This window comes from Sycon ciliatum, chromosome 2, assembly GCF_964019385.1.
Source record: "Sycon ciliatum chromosome 2, ocSycCili1.1, whole genome shotgun sequence".
Classification (NCBI taxonomy): Eukaryota; Metazoa; Porifera; class Calcarea; order Leucosolenida; family Sycettidae; genus Sycon; species Sycon ciliatum.
This window is the reverse complement of record NC_088644.1, coordinates 18573852-18584728: the sequence shown is the minus strand read 5'-3', so window position 1 is coordinate 18584728 and position 10877 is coordinate 18573852. Positions and strand designations below refer to the sequence as shown.

At 45.6% G+C, this 10877-nt stretch overlaps 1 long non-coding RNA gene across 1 annotated transcript; it reads right to left on the bottom strand.

The window, feature by feature from the left end:
• Positions 1-337: 337 nt before the first annotated feature.
• On the bottom strand, positions 338-8075 carry LOC135810778 (uncharacterized). Its single transcript, XR_010552384.1, has 4 exons — positions 8028-8075; positions 1072-1129; positions 705-762; positions 338-395 (listed from the first exon to the last, which is right to left on the bottom strand). It is a non-coding gene; the product is annotated as an uncharacterized LOC135810778 (long non-coding RNA).
• Between the last annotated feature and the right edge of the window lie 2802 nt (positions 8076-10877).

The window sequence follows — 10877 nt, the reverse complement described above, 5'->3', positions numbered from 1 at the left end:
CAATGACCATCCTCATCTCCTTGTGTAGCTGGACATAGACAAGGGCACCAAGAAGGAGAGCCACATTTCTCTAAAGAAGTCGCCCAGGGCTGCTGAAAGCTGAAAAATAACCTATCTGACAGTTTGGGGCTTTTTACCCGTGAATCTTCACTTTGCGACTAAACTATTCACAGCAGTGCCAAATTTTCTGGGTAACTTAATATGGGTGCCAGCGCCCTACAAGCAAACCAAAAATCAAATCAATGCGACTGCTGTCAATGCAGCTGCGTCGTGTTATAGAGAGGTACATTGAAATTCAAAGGTCAGCACAAATGGTCAAAATCCGACATTTTCTCACCTTTCTGCCCGTTCGCAGCTCAAAAAATGACAATGACCATCCTCATCTCCTTGTGTAGCTGGACATAGACAAGTGCACCAAGAAAAAGAGCCAAATTTCTCTGAAGAACTCGCCCCGGGCTGCTGAAAGCTGAAAAATAACCTATCTCACAAATTGGGGCTTTTTACCCGTGAATCTTCACTTTGGGACTAAACTATTCACAGCAGTGCCAAATTTTCTGGGTCACTGAATGTGGGTGCCAGCGCCCTACAAGCAAACCAAAAATCAAATCAATGCGACCGCTCACAATGCAGCTGGGTCATGTTATAGAGCGGTACAATGAAATTCAAAGGTCAGCACAAATGGTCAAAATCCCACATTTTCTCACCTTTCTGCCCGTTCGCAGCTCAGCAAATGACAATGACTGTCATCGTGTCCTTGTGTAGCTGGACATAGACAAGTGCACCAAGAAAAACAGCCACATGTCTCTAAAGAATTCGCCCAGGGCTGCTGAAAGCTGAAAAATAGCCTATCTCACAAATTGAGGCTTTTTACCCGTGAATTTTCACTTTCCGACTAAACTATTCACAGCAGTGCCAAATTATCTGGGTCACTGCATGTGGGTGCCAGCGCCCTCCAAGCAAACCAAAAGTCAACTCGATGCGACCACTGACATTACAGCTGGGTCATGTTATAGAGAGGTACAATGAAATTCAAAGGTCAGCACAAATGGTCAAAATCCGACATTTTCTCACCTTTCTGCCCGTTCGCAGCTCAGAAAATGACAATGACCGTCATCATGTCCTTGTGTAGCTGGACATAGACAAGTGCACCAAGAAAAGCAGCCACATGTCTCTAAAGAATTCGCCCAGGGCTGCTGAAAGCTGAAAAATAGCCTATCTCACAAATTGAGGCTTTTTACCCGTGAATCTTCACTTTCCGACTAAACTATTCACAGCAGTGCCAAATTTTCTGGGTCACTGAATGTGGGTGCCAGCGCCCTCAAAGCCAACCAAAAATCAAATCAATGCGAGCACGGACATTACAGCTGGGTCATGTTATAGAGAGGCGAAAGCCTAAAGGGACAAGCCCAACTTTTTTTGCGGATTTTCTGTCATAAAAAATAAACGTCACAGGCTGCTCTTCGTAGGTGTCCGCGTCCCAGCGGTCCGGGCAAGCGACCGCACCTCAGTGGGACACTTGGCCGTGGCTTTTGTACTGCAATCTGTGGGAGAGCCTTTCCAGGGGTAGTAGTAGTACACACCTGGCCTGGGTACCGGGTATGGACGAATCCCTGGTGTTGATCCTTTTTTGTTCCTTTCCTTTTTATTTGTTTTTGCTGAGAAAGAAACGTTGCTGTTTCTGTTCCCGCCAGCGCCTTTGCTCTAGTAAAACATTGCTGGCTGATAAATGGTCATTGCTCGTGATGCCAAAGGTGAAGGGAAGCTGGGTTTCTTGCCATTTGCAACCCTGTCTCTGAAAATGTAGCTTGTAGCTCCGAGTATTTTAGTTTTTCGACGTGCCAGACCTATTGGTATGAGCTGCAGAGATGAGGAGCAACGAAGGCGTTGGATTAATGCGTTGGATTGATGCCAATAATGGTGTTTATGGCCGGACAACGCCAGCGGTTTTCACTTGTCAGGAGGACAGTCAAGTTGGAGCAGGCAGATGACAGATTATTAATTTTGGCGCATTTTTTTGCAGAGTGGGTGGCTTGCCGAAGAGAATCATCTCAGTACCTCATGGTTACTAGTATCTGACAAATGCCTCTTATTGCTAGTCTGCATTAGAGCATAGCAGAATTGATCATGTCACAAGTACTAGTAGTGTCAAGACTTGATGTGCTACGATTGTACTCAGATCATGTGGCAACTTCACGGTAATTCGTCCTGCCACTTTACGCTCTCCCGGAATTCCCTGCAGAAGTCACATGCCTGTGCAGGGGACAACGTGTTTGCATTGCTTACTGATGCAAGCGGATGGAGTGCAGAGCAGATAAGAAGACATAACGTCTGGCTATTCAAATAGCTTCGGCTGCTATTAATTGGCTGGACTCCTGGAAACGTGGGCAAGAATCTAAACCAGTCCACGGAAACGATGTGACGCCACACAGAAAGCTAAATGGCAAACCAATCAAGTTCTTTGGTAATGAAACCTTTCACCAACGTTGTCCGGTTGCATGCCTAGTGTCACTCACACAAGACCAATGGATGCCACATGTACCTAAAAGATACGCTGTTGATCAACCACAACTCCAATACCACTGAGCAGCGTCTTCTATACAGATCCAATTAGATATTGAAGTATATGAGTCGAAGTTGCTGGTATAGTCTCTCCTAATGACCGCGTATTTGGCATAATTTTCTCTATACTGCACCTAGAGCTACTTACCTTTTCCGACATTGAACTCAGGCAGTAACCACTCGCCCACAGAATGAGCCAATTGACACAGACATCAAGTACCATGTGCATTCGTCGCAAGAGAGACACGCAAGTTTGCAAGTGCAGTGGATGTACACCCACTGATTTTCTCTTATGCCAACGATATCAGACATGACCTGAGTGAAACATATCAAGACTAGCACCGCATTACTGCCCAATTCCGTAAATATAATTATTGCGATGCCTTGTGAAAGGATTCTCAATGCACACCTGGTCTACGCCACACGGAATACATCGGATGATAATGACCAAGACAGCTGCCTATGTCTCTCTCTCTTTCCCTCTCTCTCTCTCTCTCTCTCTCTCTCTCTCTCTCTCTCTCTCTCTCTCTCTCTCTCTCTCTCTCTCTCTCTCTCTCTCTCTCTCTCTCTCTCTCTCTCTCCCCCCCCCCTCTCTCTCTCTCTCTATCTTCATCTATATCTATCTATCCAATCTGGGGACAGAACTGTTTCGTCCTTTGTGGACTCATTAGCACAGCACAGAGAAATGAGGCCGAACCTGATTGCAATGAAAAATAAATTCCAAAGCCATATTTAAACCAGGGCCGAATATACTGTGCCAAAAATATCTCTCTATCTATCTCTATCTCTTTATCTCCTTGAGGGCACACTGGGTCCCCTGTTTTCGCAATTCTCCACCTATCAACTCCCTTCTGTGTGTATGTGTGTGTGTGTGTGCGTGCACGGGTGCAGGGTATATGCGCACATATCTTTCCTTCTCTTCCTGTCTTTACCTGGTTTGTGAATCGGCTTTTTAATCGTATTTTTTTCGGCTCACTGTTTTATGAGTTCACCTCATTATTGCACACAGGCAAGCAGTCAGGCAGCATTACAACAAATCAGCTTTGCTTCACTCCTGTACAGTAGTGTCTACTACACTTTGCTTTCGCCGCATTCGACAACTCTCAGCACTCTAGATCTGTGTGCATTATGCTGCTACCTACTTGTATTATACTACTTCAGTATTAGAAATCCAACGAACGAAATCTCTCGTATCTGTGTGTCTCCACATGTTTCTCTGTCTGTCTGTCTCTATATTCTATTAATCTATCTATCTGTCTGCCTCTCTCTCTCTGTGTCTATGTGTCTCTGTCTGTGTCTTGATTTTTCTGTATGCCTGTCTTTGTCATTCTCTAGCTGTCTGCCTATCTCGTTCTGTCCGTGTGCCTGTCCCTGTCTGTCTGTCCATCTGTCTGTCTGTCTGTCTGTCTTCCTTTCTGTTTCTCTGTCTCCATCTGTCTGTCTCTGTTTCTCTGTCTGCTTCTCTTCTTCAGTCTTTCTCTGTGTGTCTCTCTTTGTCCCTCACTCGGTCACTTTTCTCTGTCTCTTACTTTGTCACTTTTCTCTCTCTGTTTCTGTGTGTGTGTGCGTGCGTGCGTGTGCGCGTGTCTCTCTCTCTCTTCTCTTCGTCTCTCTCTCTCTCTCTCTCTCTCTCTCTCTCTCTCTCTCTCTCTCTCTCTCTCTCTCTCTCTCTCTCTCTCTCTGTGTTTCTCTGAATCTTCGTCTCGGCCTATCTGTGTTTGTCTGTGTAACTCTCCAGCTGTCTCCCTGTCTTGGTCTGTCTCTGCTTGTCTCTCTATGCTTGTCTCTCTATGTTTGTCTGTCTTCTTGGCCCTGTACTTATGTTGCTGTTTCTCCGTTTGCTTCTCTTCTTCTGTCTTTCTTTGTCCCTCTCTCAGTCTCTGTGTCTTCTTCCTTCTCGATCTGCCTCTCCCTTTCTCAGTTTTTTTTCTCTCTGTCTTTCCCTAAGGACCCTCTGTCTCTGGCTCTCTGTGTCTTTGTGTCTGTCTCTCCTTTTGTCATTCATTATGTGCGTCCCTCTGTTTCTGTCTCGGTCTTTCTGCGTCTGATTGTCTGTCTCTGTCTGTTTTCTCCTCAGTCTGTGCTTTGTCTTGGTCTCTTTCTCTCTGAGTCTCTGTCTGTCGCTCTTTATGCGCAGCATCCCTCCGTTTCTGTCTTTCTGTGTCTGTCTGTCTGTCTCTATCTCTCTACCAGCCGCTGTTCTACACATAATGAAATTGTGTGGTACCGCGCACGTGGCTATGCGTGGGACATTCACACGCACGCACACACACACACACACACACACACACACACACACATCCGTACGCTCGATCATACAAGTACATGTAGTAGTGAAGAATTCACCTCAGACACATTATTAAAACGTATCTCTCTGTCTCTCTCTCTCTCTATGCCTGCCACTGTGCTGCATATACAGTTAGTGAAATTGAATGGCACAGAACACGTACATGACTGTATATTTACCCACCCGTGGGGCATTCACGGATGCACCCACACACACACCATGTATACGCCCGTCGCAAGAGAAGCACCAAATCTGCAAATGCACACCCACACACTTGTACGCTCGATCATACAAGTACACACACACACTCATTCGCTCGATCATACAAGTACAATGTAGATTATGTAGTAGTGAAGAATTCACATCAGAGACATTAAAACGTCTCTCTCTCTCTCTCTATGCCTGCCACTGTGCTGCATAATATTATACAGATAGCGAAATTGGTGTGGCACATAACATATACATGACTGTATATTTACCCACGGGCCAAGCGTGGGACATTCACGGATGCACACACACACACACACACACACACATGGCCTGCAGCAAATAACATTTCATAGCTACAAGACCTTCAAAGAAAGTCATGGTGTCAAGAAGATAGATAAGACAAGGATAATTGTAAAGTATAAATTATATTATACATATACATGTAGCAGGGATATTCTCAGAGAGTCAAACTACTGGATGAAATGGCAAACGAAAGTCTCAACTTCAGAGAGTAGAGTAGAGAGTAGAGTGGGTGGGTGTGCAGACCAGCGAAGGTCATAACAAATTGATAATAACGTGTAACCAATGCCGGCAATGGATAATGTGTGAGCGACCAAAGAGGCGTACATAGCATTACCTGTACCACCATAAACACACCTTGACCTTGCCCATTGCGTAGCAAAGATACCGCATTGTTATTTCTCCAGTCCACGACAGAATGACTGATGGCGTTTCAGGTCGCCGCTTCGACGGAACATGCGGCCGCAGGCGCAACCGTAGCCAGCAGCAGAGGGTGCCTTGTGTGGTCGACGGGCAATGGCACGCCACTCCGGATGGTTCTGGGCTGCATTTACCATCCACATGTTGGTACCGGTGGCTCAACCGACGCAAAGTCATGCATAACAACGTCCCTCCGCCTCTTCCGTGGATCACGCGCGGGGCGCGGGGCAGGCAGTTCACCGAAGAGAACACACTTCGGCAACCGGTGATCTTCCCTCCGTGCCACGTGTCCAAGCCAGCGCAAACGTCATTCCCGTATGATGTGACCAATGTCCTCAGGCACTCCAAGGGTCTTTGCAAGGGCTGAGGACGTTGCGTGGGTCTCCCATTGCTGCCGTCGCGACACTCCAACGATAGATCTGACACATTGATGGTGGAAAAGGTTGAGGTGTCGTAGGTCCGGAGCCTTCGTTGTCCAGGTCTCCGCGCCGTACAGGAGGGTAGAGAGCACCACGGCAACATACACGCGACGACGACACTGCAAACTCAGTGATCGGTTCTCGGATACGGCTTGCTTCAATTGCAAGGAACTAAATACGGCAAGCAAATCGAGGGACATTAGGTGCAAACCTCGTTGTTCTAGTTGTGTAGACTGCACGGGGTCTTGAAAATACTGAGCCTCCACGTTGTATCTGTGTGGCATGTGGCATCCGTTGATCTCGTTTGAGTAGTAGTAGGCATGCACTGCATTATGTTTTGATGAAAGGTTCGATAGCTGATGAATGGGTTTATCATTTGGCTTCCTGTGTGGGTATTGCTTCTGTGGATTGGTTTGGAGCAATGTTCAGATAGTCCAGGCATCAGGCAAATTTATAATGGCGGTCCAAGCTAGTTGAATATCCGGATCACTTTTTCTCATCTGGTCTACACTCCATCCGCTTGCATCCGTAAGCAATGCAAACGCATTGTCCCTTGCACAGGCACGTGACTCCTGCAGGCAATTTTGGGAGAGCGTAAAGTGGCAGGACGGATATTCCCGTGAAGTTACAACATGATCTGAGTATAATCGTAGGACATCAAGTCTTGACACTACTTGTGACATGATCAATTCTGCTATGCTCTAATGCAGACTAGCAATAAGAGGCATTTGTCAGATACTAGTAACCATGAGGTACTGAGACGATTCTCTTTAGCAAACCACCCACTCCGCTATAAATGCTCAAATAATCTGTCATCTGCCTGCTCCAACTTGACTGTCCTCTTGACAAGTGAAAATCGCTGGCGTTGTCTGGGCCATAAACACCATTATTGGCATTAATCCAACGCCTCCCTTGCTCCTCATCTCTGCATCTCGTAACGATAGGTCTGGCACATCGAAATCTAAAACTAAAATATTTGGAGCTCTTATTTGTTCAAGCTATATTTTCAGAGCCAGGAAGTTGCAAATGGCAAGAAACCCAGCTTCTCTTCACCATTGGTATCACGAGCTATGATCATTATCAGTGAGCAACGTTACTAGAGGAAAGTCGCTGGAGTGAACAGAAAGCTTTCCAAGCAGCAACGTTTCTTTCTCAGCAAGAACAAATAAAAATGAAAGGAGCAACACCAAGGATTTGTCTATCCCGGTATAGGTACCCGGGTGTGTGTAGCCTCTGGCATGGCAAGGTTCTGCCACAGATTTCCAGTACAACGGCCACGGACAAGTGTCCCACTGAGATGCGGTCGCTCGCCCGGACCGCTCCGACGCGGACGCCTGTGACGTTTATTTTTTTATGACAGAAAACTGCAAAAAAAGTTGGGCTTGTCCCTTTAGTCCTACCCTATAGAGAGGTACATTGAAATTCAAAGGTCAGCACAAATGGTCAAAACCAGACATTTTCTCAACTATTTGCCCGTTAGCAGCTCAGAAAACGACAAAGACCATCATCATCTCCTTGTGTAGCTGGACATAGACAAGTGCAGCAAGAAAACGAGCCACATTTCTCTAAAGAACTCGCGCAGGGCTGCTGAAAGCTGAAAAATAACCTATCTTACAAATTGGGCCTTTTTACCCGTGAATCTTCACTTTGCGACTAAACTATTCTCAGCAGTGCCAAATTTTCTGGGCCACTGAATGTGGGTGCCAGCGCCCTCCAAGCAAACCAAAAATCAAATCAATGCGACCGCTGATAATGCAGCTGGGTCATGTTATAGAGAGGTACATTGAAATTCAAAGGTCAGCACAAATGGTCAAAATCCGACATTTTCCCACCTTTCTGCCCGTTCACAGCTGAGAAAATGACAATGACCATCCTCATCTGCTTGTGTATTTGGACACAAAGAAGTACACCAAGAAAAAGAGCCACATTTATCCAAAGAACTCGCCCAGGGCTGCTGAAAGCTGAAAAATAACCTATCTCACAAATTGGGGCTTTTTACCCGTGAATCTTCACTTTGCGACTAAACTATTCACAGCAGTGCCAACTTTTCTGGGTCACTGAATGTGGGTGCCAGAACCCTACAAGCAAACAAAAAATCAAATCAATGCGACCGCTCACAATGGAGCTGGGTCATGTTATAGAGAGGTACAATGAAATTCAAAGGTCAGCACAAATGGTCAAAATCCCACATTTTCTCACCTTTCTGCCCGTTCGCAGCTCACAAAATGACAATGACCGTCATCATGTCCTTGTGTAGCTGGACATAGACAAGTGCACCAAGAAAAACAGCCACATGTCTCTAAAGAACCCACCCGGGGCTGCTGAAAGCTGAAAAATAGCCTATCTCACAAATTGAGGCTTTTTACCCGTGAATCTTCACTTTCCGACTAAACTATTCACAGCAGTGCCAAATTATCTGGATCACTGCATTTGGGTGCCAACGCCCTCCAAGCAAACCAAAAGTCAAATCGATGCGACTACTGACATTACATCTGGGTCATGTTATAGAGAGGTACATTGAAATTCAAAGGTCAGCACAAATGTTCAAAATCCGACATTTTCTCACCTTTCTGCCCGTTAATAGCTCAGTAACAGACATTGACCATCCTCATCTCCTTGTGTAGATGGATATAGACAAGTGCACCAAGAAAAAGAGCCACATTTCTCTAAAGAACCCACCCGGGGCTGCTGAAAGCTGAAAAATAGCCTATCTCACGAATTGAGGCTTTTTACCCGTGAATCTTCACTTTCCGACTAAACTATTCACAGCAGTGCCAAATTATCTGGATCACTGCATTTGGGTGCCAACGCCCTCCAAGCAAACCAAAAGTCAAATCGATGCGACTACTGACATTACATCTGGGTCATGTTATAGAGAGGTACATTGAAATTCAAAGGTCAGCACAAATGGTCAAAATCCGACATTTTCTCACCTTTCTGCCCGTTCGCAGCTCAGAAAATGGCGATGACCATCCTCATCTCCTTGTGTACCTGGACACAAACACGTGCACCAAGACAAATAGCCACATTTCTCTAAAGAACTCGCCCAGGGCTGCTGAAAGCTGAAAAATAACCTATCTGACAGTTTGGGGCTTTTTACCCGTGAATCTTCACTTTGCGACTAAACTATTCACAGCAGTGCCAAATTTTCTGGGTCACTGAATTTGGGTGCCAGCTCCCTCCAAGCAAACCAAAAATCAAATCAATGCGAGCACTGACATTACAGCTGGGTCATGTTATAGAGAGGTGCATTGAAATTCAAAGGTCATCACAAATGATCAAAACCAGACATTTTCTCAACCTTTTGCCCGTTAGCAGCTCAGAAAATGACATTGACCATCATCATCTCCTTGTGTAGCTGGACATAGACAAGTGCACCAAGAAAACGAGCCACATTTCTCTAAAGAACTCGCACAGGGCTGCTGAAAGCTGAAAAATAACCTATCTTACAAATTGGGGCTTTTTACCCGTGAATCTTCACTTTGCGACTAAACTATTCACAGCAGTGCCAAATGTTCTGGGTCACTAACTGTGGGTGCAAGCGAACTCCAAGAAAACCAAAAATCAAATCAATGCGACCACTGACAATGCAGCTGGGTCATGTTATAGAGAGGTACATTGAAATTCAAAGGTCAGCACAAATGGTCAAAATACGACATTTTCTCACCTTTCTGCCCGTTCGCAGCTCAGAAAATGACAATGACCGTCATCATGTCCTTGTGTAGCTGGACATAGACAAGTGCACCATGAAAACGAGCCACATTTCTCTAAAGAACTCGCCCAGGGCTGCTGAAAGCTGAAAAATAACCTTTCTGACAGTTTGGGGCTTTTTACCCATGAATCTTCACATTGCGACTAAACTATTCACAGCAGTGCCAAGTTTTCTGGTCCACTGAATGTGGGTGCCAGCGCCCTCCAAGCAAACCAAAAATCAAATCAATGCGACCGCTGATAATGCAGCTCGGTCATGTTATAGAGAGGTACATTGAAATTCAAAGGTCAGCACAAATGGTCAAAGTCCGACATTTTCCCACCTTTCTGCCCGTTTACAGCTGAGAAAATGACAATGACCATCATTATCTGCTTGTGTATTTGGACACAGACAAGTGCACCAAGAAAAAGAGCCACATTTATCCAAAGAACTCGCCCAGGGCTGCTGAAAGCTGAAAAATAACCTATCTCACAAATTGGGGCTTTTTACCCGTGAATCTTTACTTTGCGACTAAACTATTCACAGCAGTGCCAACTTTTCTGGGTCACTGAATGTGGGTGCCAGAGCCCTACAAGCAAACCAAAAATCAAATCAATGCGACCGCTCACAATGCAGCTGGGTCATGTTATAGAGAGGTACAATGAAATTCAAAGGTCAGCACAAATGGTCAAAATACGACATTTTCTCACCTTTCTGCCCATTCGCAGCTCAGAAAATGGCAATGACCGGCATCATGTCCTTGTGCAGCTGGACATAGACAAGTGCACCAAGAAAAACAGCCACATGTCTCTAAGGAATTCGCTGCTGAAAGCTGAAAAATAGCCTATCTCACAAATTGAGGCTTTTTACCCGTGAATCTTCACTTTCCGACTAAACTATTCACAGCAGTGCCAAATTATCTGGGTCACTGAATGTGGGTGCCAGCGCCCTCCAAGCAAACTGTTCCGTCGCATTTCATATATTGCTAGAC